Source organism: Tyto alba, unplaced genomic scaffold, assembly GCF_018691265.1.
Source record: "Tyto alba isolate M040663 unplaced genomic scaffold, T.alba_DEE_v4.0 Super-Scaffold_18, whole genome shotgun sequence".
NCBI lineage: Eukaryota > Metazoa > Chordata > Aves > Strigiformes > Tytonidae > Tyto > Tyto alba.
Genome location: NW_024881280.1, coordinates 641,371 through 652,219, shown reverse-complemented (window position 1 = coordinate 652,219; position 10,849 = coordinate 641,371).

Genomic DNA, 10,849 nt, shown 5'->3' with positions numbered 1-10,849 from the left:
TCCAGGGTATGCAAGCAGGAGGAGGACACAGGGAGAAAACAGCAACTCCCAACTGGCCCAAGCGGGTGCACTCACATGCCTAAGCATGTGCTGGGAAATATATGGCAATTACAGCTGCCTCCCTGATGCATTAAATTAATTTTAAGTGGGGTTTTGGGGTGTAAACTGGAAACTAGACTTAGGTGCACCAGGAAACAGCTATGGTGTATGGCACACCTTACTTGGGGGAAAAAAAAAATCCATGGGAACGACTGTATTCTGGTTCAAATACAACACCACAGCTGTGCTTGGACATGCAGAGCCCAGGAAGGAGAGTAACACACGAGACACAAGTGGAGAGAGACCCAAATTCATTCTTGACATTTTATACTGAAAAAAATTCTTTCCCCATGCCCTCACAAGGGCAAACTTGGTGTCTGCAAAAGTCAAGCGCAGATATGTTAGCTGTGGGAGGAAATGGAAGAGTGGATGAAAATATTAAAGTAGAAAGTAAAGCAAGTTTCCACCATGAAAGTCCTGTTTGGGTTCTTACATTCTTAATCAACCTTTCTTCTCCCAGCTTGCAACAGAAAGTGCTAAAAAGGCTTTTTCCAGGATGAAGATTTACGAAGTTTACATGACCGCAAATGAGAGCAGATATTCTAGATGTGCTGAACTCTAGAAGGGATGCAGGATCCGCTCTGCCCTACAGCCATGAGCCAAGACTGCTGGCCCTCTGTTGTGGTTTAAGCCCAGCTGGCAGCTGAGCCCCACGCAGCCACTCACCCACTCCCCCCCCGGTGGGATGGGGGAGAGAATTGGAGGGGTAAAAGTGAGGAAACTCGTGGGTTGAGATACAGACAGTTTAAGAGGTAAAGCAAAAGCCGCACACACACGCAGAACAAGCCAAGGGATTCCTTCCCCCCTTCCCACGGGCAGGCGGGGGCTCAGCCACCCCCAGGGCAGCCGGGCTCCATCCCGCCTAACAGTGGCTTGGGCAGACAAACGCCGTCCCCCCCAGCGTCCCCCCCTCCCTCCTTCCTCCCCCAGCTCTCTGTGCTGAGCAGGACACCCTACGGTCTGGGATGTCCCTGGGTCAGCTGGGGTCACTGTCCCGGCTGTGCCCCCCCAGCCACTCGCTGGTGGGGTGGGGTGAGGGGCAGAACAGGCCTTGGCTCTGGGTGAGCGCTGCTCAGCAGGAACGACAACAGCCCTCTGTTATCGGCACTGTTTCCAGCACAAATCCAAATCACAGCCCCACACCAGCTACTGTGGAATAAACGAGCTCTACCCCAGGCAAAACCAGCACACATTTGAAAGTCTTTAATTAAAGAAATAAAAGGCAATTTTGGGCATTGGGGGGTGATGTTGGAATCCATCCAAATTATAGCGGAGAAAGGAAAGGCTGCGAGATTTGTAGGAGACAAAATCATAAATCTTCATCCACCCTTTGCAGAGCTCTAAAGTTAATGCTAAAAATAACTACAGCACCTGTGGGATTTCAGCACTTGGATTAATCAAGTCTTGCAGTGTTGGGGACGGGGGGGAAAGCAGCAGAGGAACAAAGGGCGGAAGGATTTCAGGACCTGAGTGTACCAACAAGGACACAACACCCAGAGAACAAGCTGCCGTTTGTTCCTGGCTAGGGCAGATGTTCCATAAGGATTACAGCAGGGGAAGGAAGGGGAAAAAAATAGGGCAGGCACAAAAGCACACTGAGAAACGGGCCAGGGTAGAGCAGAGCTGTCGGCCTTCCCTACCCACAGTATTAAAGCTTAATTAGTCTGAGATCTGTTATTAAGGTCCACAAGTCAGGATAGCCTATCCAGGAGCTGCATGTCTTCAGTCACAAATTCCCTCCATGGCCTATCAGATGCCTAGCATTGGCTTGCCACTGCTGTACAACTTCCACACCTGATACAAACTTCACAAGCACTGAAGTATGTAACTCAGCAGCTCAGAAGGGCAGAAACCATCATCATGCTCCACAGGAAAACAGATGTTGAGGGTTAGAGGTGGGAAAGACCTACTGGGGTATCTTGGCTAGTTGCTCTAGTCTCTGGCTTATGCTGTTATTTTATCCCATTCAATTTACATCAAAATAAGACAGCTAAGGTTCTGGTGTCTTCCTGAAAGGAAAATTATTACTGATTTTGAGGTTTGGGACTTTTTTGTAATGTGTGATCCCAATTTGTTTTTCCTTACAGTCATGAAAATCTTCTTGTACAAAACACTGTAATCTCAATCCTACCAATGTTTTATTTTACAAATATGCTGTGGATTAGAAGAAAACTCTCTTCTTTTATGTTTGCTTATAAAATGGTAATACTAGATGGTGGCTTTGCTGTCTAGCTTCCTCACTCCTGATGCCTCGGTATCTAAAGCCACATCATTTGATACTTCCATTTTTTGCTTTTGGTTAGCTAATTAGGATTTACACTAGCTGTAACCATCAGTGGCTCTTGCTCCAATGACAAATAGAGAATCCAGTACTATAGTTGTTGCACCTTCTCTCCTATTTCCAGAAAGACCTTGCCAGGCAACTTTGTCAAATTCACCCCTACTGATCACGTTACTTCTCGTGTGTTTCCTGACATTGCATGAAAGGCTGAGAACAACTTTGACTTCTTGTGATGCTCCAGTATGACTTTAGCTACAGCCTGGCAAAGTCTGGACCTTTCATGTGATGCTTGTCCAAAGCAATTTTATAACGAAAGCTAGCCCTTAAGGCAAACACTGTGGTACAAGTTTATTAAGAATTTGTCTGCAGTTCAGAGAAAAAAAAAAACAAAACAAAACAAAACAACAAACCCACACTTACCAGTTACATGTTCATAGCCAGAAAATTGAGGGGGAAAATATGATTTACTACCAGACACACTAGAAGCCTGCTTTCTGGGTTTTTCTGATTGGCAGGCTTAATTAGAGCTTAATGTAATGTTCAGATAGGCATTAACAATACACTGTGCTTAGATCAAGGAGAATGAAAGACAAGAGCAAGCAAGTGAATGCTCAAACAAGCAATCACTTCTGTAACTTACTTTTGGGTCTGTGAACTTGAACTTTAGCCTTTCCACCATCTCGAGCCTGAGCAGTTTTCAGCACAACAGGCTCTGTGCTGTAACGATGGGGAGCAGAGGGCACTAGACAGCACTTACTTCAACTCTACAAAGCACAACAAAGATTCTCAGTAAACAATGGAAGGCAGCAATTTTTCAGCTTATTCTATCAGCCAAGTTGCAGCAAAACTATGAATACATTAGCCTGCCCTCGTGGGACTGCTTTTGTTCAGTCAAAAGGACCAAGAAAGAATGAAAAAAAATTAAAGAAAGCATGAATTGGTAAAAAAAAAAAAAAAAAAAAAAAGGAATAAAGAATAGCTGCCAAGTGAACTGGGAAACATGCTAGAATGAAAATTAAATGCAATTGCACATGCAATCCATTTTTCTCACGGCTTTTTTGCATCCTTGTTAATGAAGTTGGGCTATAAGAAATATTCCTGGATGTTCCACAGCCACCACGCAAGTCAGTGCCTCAGGAGCTTATGAGGGTCACTCAGTCCTTGCCTGTACAGGTATTAAATTTGCTCTTTAGAATGCACATGAGTGCCTGATAAATTAATACTCTGAATTTCTATTTTGATCTATTTATAAATGGGAATAGAGATAAATTTTTAAAGTTCTAATTAAGGAAGCAATCAAGGATGCATGCTTCAGGAGAGAAAAAGTGAAATGTGAGGCACCTAAGGAATAACTGAAATATTTGTTTCTTTTGCTTCAAGTACTCCTGGCCAAAAATTGTTCCTCTTATTTGAGAGGCAGAAGCTTGTTGACAAATGAAAGAGTTGAGGCAGAATCTAACAGAGGCTTTTTCCAAAAGTGTTTTCTGATTTTATCTATGGCATTTAACAGAAGAGAATCCAAAAAATGTGCTGACACCTTGCTGGAGGGAGGCTTAGATAACTAACCCCTGACGAAGAAGTTGGCATCCACAATGTCAATCCTCAACCTCCCACCTAATCCTAAAGACACTTGAGTGTCTGCCAACAAATTACTTTAGATATCCTTCTTCCTCCCTTTAGAGAGGAGACCACCTAAGTCTCAAAGATCAAACAGCCTAGCAGCAGCCTTGCACATTGTTTTCCATTTAATTCATCCATTCTTCTGCCTTTGCCACAGGCAGACCACATGGAAAACAAAATGAAGCAACGGTCTCATGACCCCTTTGTCTTGCGTAGCCAGGACCCTTCCAACCAAGATCAGGCTCAGCAATGCTGTCTGCTTGGTAGACCTGAAGCCAGGTTCTTTCAAGAGAAGTGCTCCAACTCTTGGTCTGCTGACCCTCCTGGGGCAGGATTCAATCTCTCGGTATCTCCTCCTCTCTGCATAAATAATTAGGTATCAGTCAGAACACAGAAAAAGCAGACGATTCATTGCTGTATATCCCAAGCTGAAACAGGTGTTCTTCTTGGCATGGAAAACACGGGATAAAACTCAAACTGTATATTTCTCCTAAGCACGTCTGTCTGTTTTGCTGATGGATCTACATTCTGGCTTTCCTAAATCACTTTCTCAGGCAGTAACTGTTCTCACACATAACAGGGGAAGCCTAGGCCCTAAATCAGAAGAGTAATTTGATATTACAGTAGTTGCCTGATGACTCCAAAGCTGGGAGATGTGATGTTTAGACTAAGGCTCTTTCCCAAATCTAGCCTCTCACAGACAGCACTCTTGACAAACTCCCTCTTGTTCATAAACCAAAGAGTGGGAAGAATGCAGGAGGTCCTTTTTGTGTTTCTGCCCAGCCATCCACCTCACATACCAGCGAGACTACTGGATTTTGACATCAAGTTGCTGCTATTTTTGTTTTATCCTGGATACCACCCTCTACCACGGACCACCAGGGACGAGAGACAGCTACACCAAACCAGCACCATCTGCTATCAACCACCACTCCCAACTGGAAACAAAGAAGTGGTGTAGATATCCTGCTTAGCCATGGTTCCAGCCTTCCAGCCCAGGGACATGTCACAGCACTGATGAGGGTGGTCAGTGCTAGTACAGAAGCCTTCCAAAGAGAGCATGGGGCAAAGATCAAGCTAAATTGACTGTACCACTGGAGACAAGGGGAAGTGGGAAAGGAGGTCACCTCCCAAGGGCCAGTGATGGCTTCCAACAACGTGGGCTTTTTGGATGCACCCTGGCTGACCCTAACAGCACCTCTTCTGAGGCAGGGGAATGTTCCCTTGCCGTACCACCAGCTAACACTACCTCGAGATTTTTCACTTCATAGTACTTGTCCCACTGCTGAAGAGCCCCTCTAAACTCAGTTTAACAGACTGTCACAAAACAAAATCAAATCCTATTTCACATGTATTTGGTTTCTGGTGCATAGAAGTGGATGAATTTCCCCAGATCCTCAGCCTCCTTTCTCACTCTCTCTCTTACAGAGTGCAAATCAGTACTGCATCCTCCACTTTGGACAGCACAATTATCTCTTCAGCAATCAGCTCGTGACACAGCAAGCATAAACAGCAGCAAGAGATAAAAGTCAAAGGCAACAATGTTTTCACACAGGTGCCCCAAGTCGCCAAACAAGGAAACTATAAACTTACAACATATGGTATGCTGGCAGGATTGCTTCCAAATAGGTACTTTTTTTCCAAGCAGCATCAGTGTCAAGCGTCCTAAGGGACTAGTAATACTCAAGACAGAAGGCAGAATGACTTAAACGAGCCAAGAAGCATCCCAATAGTCCTTTAACATTCCCCTGAAGTGACTGATAGAGGCAGAAAACAAGAACAATTTTCTCCTCCCTCAAGAGACAGGGAACACAGCGTCAGAGGCTGATGTGCCCGCGTCCAGCCGTGGCCCGGCCGTGCTTCAGCAGAGCGGGGCAGGCTCCGCGCCGCGGGTGGCCCCTGCTGCAGGGCCCTTCTGCACAATGAGAGACCGTCCCGGCCGGTCCGAACGGCTGCTGTCTCCTGAGGAAGCATCCATAACCTGGGGAGTGGGCACGAGGCAAGGCGCAGCGGGGCTGCTGAGCACGGGCGGGACACGAGGCCTTTATGCTTATACAGCCACATTACGGGTGATGGGATCTACCCCAGTGCCAAAAAAATGTTAGTCATTAAAGCCTTTCCAGTCTGGACAAAGCCAACAATTTGAAGTATGCACAAATGCTAATCCAGTTTATTTGGCCTCCACCTGACCCGAGCTCCCTCCACGCAGAGGGAAGCCTACTGACGCATAGAGGTGGATGCTCTCCTGCAAACCACTTCTAACTAACAGTTTTACCCGTGCCAGAGCCCTCAGCCAAGGCTCACCTCACACGGGTGGTGTGGCCAGGTACCAAGTGCCTGGGAGTGTGACAGCAGGACACATGATGAACACCAGCTTGCTAGCTCATATCAAGAAAAATAGTACTCCAAGGAAATTAAACCTTTAGCTAGCAAATATTTATCTTGTCAGTAATGGAGATGGGAGCATCATGATTAGATCTGGGTAAATATAAATCAGCAACATTCCATTAATTTAACCTGTGTACATTATAATATAAGAGTCAGCATGGGCCAGGGGCAGATTCTGCACAAATTGCAGGGAGCAAGGGGGTCATGCAGTGACAGAAAAGACTGTCTGTAATCTCCCTGCAACGCCAAGCCAGCCAGGGACCACTTTGCTCCAAACCAGACTCCAGGGAAGAGCTTAAGAAGGTGAAGGTGTCTCAAGGGGTCAAGTATCTGTACTTTCTTTTAGTAGCAGCTTGAACTAAAGCACAAAGTGTGAGAAGGGATTCTTGCCTCTTCCCAAAGCAGCGATGCTTGAGACCAAACTAAACTCAGCTAGCCATGTTTCTTCCTGATTTTCTCAATTTCTTGCTTTGCTTAATGCCTGAAGACAGACACCAACAAACAAGAACACCCACAGCTATTAGCAACCTTATCTGTGTGAGCAGTTCTGTGGCATAACACTTCTTCTAGAAAAAAGGAAAGCCATGATCTTTAGGAGGAACCTGAAGCATTAAATACAACAGGCTACTCCCTAGAAGAATTCAAGTTACATTTCTCCCATTCCCCCAGATAGTAGCCCCCATTTCTCAGAAACTTTAATATGCCAAATTTTGACTGAAGTTGCAGCAGACCCTGGGCACAAAAGAGGAGCTGTTTTTATAAACCCTGGCGACTGAAATCCCAACTTTACATGTAAAATATGCTAAGTATGTAAGTTTTTCTCACCATGCTTTAATCTAGCAGGTGGAAAAAAAAACCCCCTCACTGGTAGCCTTTTTGCTAATGCTGCCATCTGAGGCAACACTTATGCTTTATGCACTACCAATAGCTCCTATAGCCATCCCATGGCAACGGCCTCCATCACGGTTGGGAGCAATTTGGAAGCCAGAGGATGTATATTTTGCTAACAAATCCCCTGAACCCATCTGTTTCCCTCCCACACTGGTGCAGGTCTTGAACTTCCCACAGCACCCAGCAGTGAAGGGACACGGGAGAGCACAGGGAGCGTGTGCTTCTTCCACAGATTGCTTTGTTAGCTAATGAACAACGTGAACAACGCTCAAGTGAGTAATAGACTCCCAATCCCTGGAGGTTCATCCGAATATCCCCCCTTCCACATCTATTTTGGTAGCTATAAGGTTAAGACTATGATTTAAAAGCCTCCCACTGTTTCGCAGCCAGCCAGCTGCGCCCCGATGGCTCGGGGGGGGGGGGGGGGTGCCCAGCAGCTGGCGGTTCCCCACCCGTTTGGGCAGCGTGGGGGTGGAATGCTCGGGCTGCCCTCGCCCCGGTGACCACCAGCCCCCCCGGGCCCCCGCAGCAATGGTGGGTGTGGATGCTGGCCCACCCATGGCAGAGCCCCACACACCCGAAACGTGCCCACCGGTGCAGCGAAAGGCACCACGTTCCGCAACGCACGCCCCCAGTTTCCTCAGGGACAGCAAATCCACTCGATGTGGCACAGGCTATTATCCTTAATCTTGTAGTTAATTATCAGTACAATTGGCACAGTTGTTATCAGTGCTGTCTGACACGAACATTCGGCAGTGCAGCCACACGCACTGTAAATCTTTTGTCTCTGGCTTGGAGCAAGATCCTGCTGCCGGGCTGTGTGAAGCCCTTTTGCTCCCAACGGCTTGCCCCTGCTCCCCCTGTCCCCCAGTTTTGCTCCTGCACAGCAGGGGATGAGGACAGTGCATCCTCCGGCAGCAAAATCCATCAAGAAAAATTCTCAGGGAAAAAGGTCGTTAATGGTCCCCTTTATTTATTCTGCTAAACGGAGGCTAACGGGATGCTATTAGCTGTGTCCTAGCTTTTCTAGGGAGATGCATTTGTGTTTCTGTTTCATTACAGCTGCACTCAGGCATTTTATTCGAGTGGCTCCAGCCAGCCCAGCGCTTAAGCTCACAGCCGCTCACCTTTTGCTTGCAGCGGCATCTTGGGCAGAGCGGGAGCAGCTGCGCCCAGGGCTGCCATCCCAAAACCCCCTTGCCTTGCACAGGTGAGCGCGGCCACAGCTTGCTCCCACACCAGCTGCGGCAGCCAGAGCCAACCTGACACCCCAAAATACCAGCAAGGACGCAGGGGCACCTTCCCACCCATGTGAGGGGAGGGCTCAGGAGGGGAACTGTGCCACGGCACACAGTTCGGTGGGGCGGTGAGCGCAGGCAACGGCGAGCAAAGACACTCGGGCATTCGAAGCTATTTCGGGTGCGTGGCCCTGAGCTTCCTCTGGTGCACTCTCACGGGAGTGGGCCGTGGCATTTGAACCCAGTGCTGCAGCCGTGCAAACCTTACGCCCGTGAGCATTTATCAGCTTGCTTTCATACAAAACTGCAGTTGCTGTCAAAATGCCACCCGGGCACCCATTTTAGCCCTTCCTCCTCAGTCTGAGCACGGCAGGAGGAAAGCCACTCACCTGGCAGCTCAGGAAACCCCCCCCCTGTGCCCCAGGGAATCCCTTGGTGGAGAAATCCCTGCTGCAGGTGCCCTGGGGAGGGATGGGTGTGGGAGAGGGGGATGTGAGCATTGTTCTCTGCTCCTCTCTATTTTGTAATATAACAGACCACCGCATCTCCTTGGCATGGTCCTTGGGGGCTTTTGAAATGAGGCTTGTCAAGAAAGAAGTCGAAGGCCCCAGAGAGCCATCTGATGATGAGCAAGCGAGTTTTTATGTGCTCTAAACACTCCCACCCAATTTTTCCCCTGCTGCGAGGCAGTCCACCCCTTTCAACATGCATTACCGAACACCACAAGCCTATTGGAAAAAGTGCTGGAAATGAAAAATGAAATGTACTCTATTTAGTCTTCAATTAAGGAAGAAGAGTTTATTCCATCTCTCTAGGGCAGCAAAAACTGGATCAGAGTGTTAGGTTCATTGAACATTAATGATCTTTTCCTATTATGCTAAATTATTGTTTCCTTAGCGAGTGATCAAATACAATAGCTTTATTAAAGCCCATTTCAGTTAGAAAAAAGAAAGTGCCTTTCTGCTGTGGCAGCTCTTATGAATGACAAAGGAGCAAGAGCCTGACAACAGGGTGACTGTTGGAAAGAAGGGGGGTGATGGTCCCCGCTGCTTCTGCCCATGCCCTCACCTTTCCCTGCCCCAGTGACAGAGACACAGAGCTGCCTGAAGGAGAAGCTAATTGCAGCTAATTGCAGCTCTGTGCTCACCGAGCTGCAGGCCCCTCCGCTATGCGGCAGGCACCCCTGGGCACGTCTCTGGTGGGGCCCCACGGGTATGCAGAGCTCACCCTGCCCAAAAATATCAAAAACCTTAAAAAGACATTTAGCTCATGACCCGAGCTGGATTAAAGCGCATGCCTTCAGCAGCGAGGAGCAAATACAGGCTGTGATAACGCAGTCCTGTGGGGAAAAGATAATCTGAAACAAAATGAGCTGATATTGGTGCAAGTCTATGGAGGCGATGCTACACTCCTTAGACAAAATTTAATGAAACAGTTTTAGTGGCGTTCAGTGGAAGCCACAGTCCAAGGTAATTACAGTGGCAAATTGATGTTCTGATATAAGTATTCTGCCGTTGAAAGGAAAGGATATGAAGCCATGGTAAATACAATAGGTATAAAAAGTAAGGTTGAAATTAAGTTAAGGGATCATTACAAACCACTTCTGAAATGTATTTATTTATACCACACCCCTCTGTGTCCCTCTCTGGCACCACAGTGCTCTTGTGAGACGATTGCCTCTCTCTGGCGGCTTGGCACTACCCCGCATGCTGTTCGCGAAAAGCGGGTGCACAGCCTCATCTTCTGCAAGAGGGAAGCACAGAGGCAGAGGTGTTGTCTCCAAAAGCCCCTGAGCTGTGAGCGGCTGGGTGTCCCCCCCCTCTCCCTACCTGCTTGCCCCCAGCGGGTGACTGCTTTGACCCTGCCGGGTCATTCAGCAGCCGGGGAGCCTCCTGCAGCACTCTCAGGTATTCATCTTCACACCGCTCTCCCGTGGTATTTAAAATGCCATTGCTCCTGAATCTGTGGCATACACACACACAAAGAAATTACTTATGTGCACCACGGCTCAAATCTGAGTGGGTCTGAGTGGGCAGTGGGAACGGTCCATGCCATTTGCATGGCGGGAGGCTCATGGAAGAGGGAAGGGAGACAACTGAGTGCTGGCAAAAGAATGCTGCTGAGCACATGGAGAACAACTCCAGCAAACCCCCGCCTCCTCAAGGGCACAAGATTTGCTTTAGTTCAACAAGTTACTTTTGAGCTATGAGAACTTCCATTTTAAAGTTGTTTCTCCCTGCCCCAATCTGTCTCTGTCTTGCCATCCATGCCACAGTGCCCTCTGAAGTTAAATATCTTGCTTGAAATCTCACCTGGATAAGGGGAGGATCAA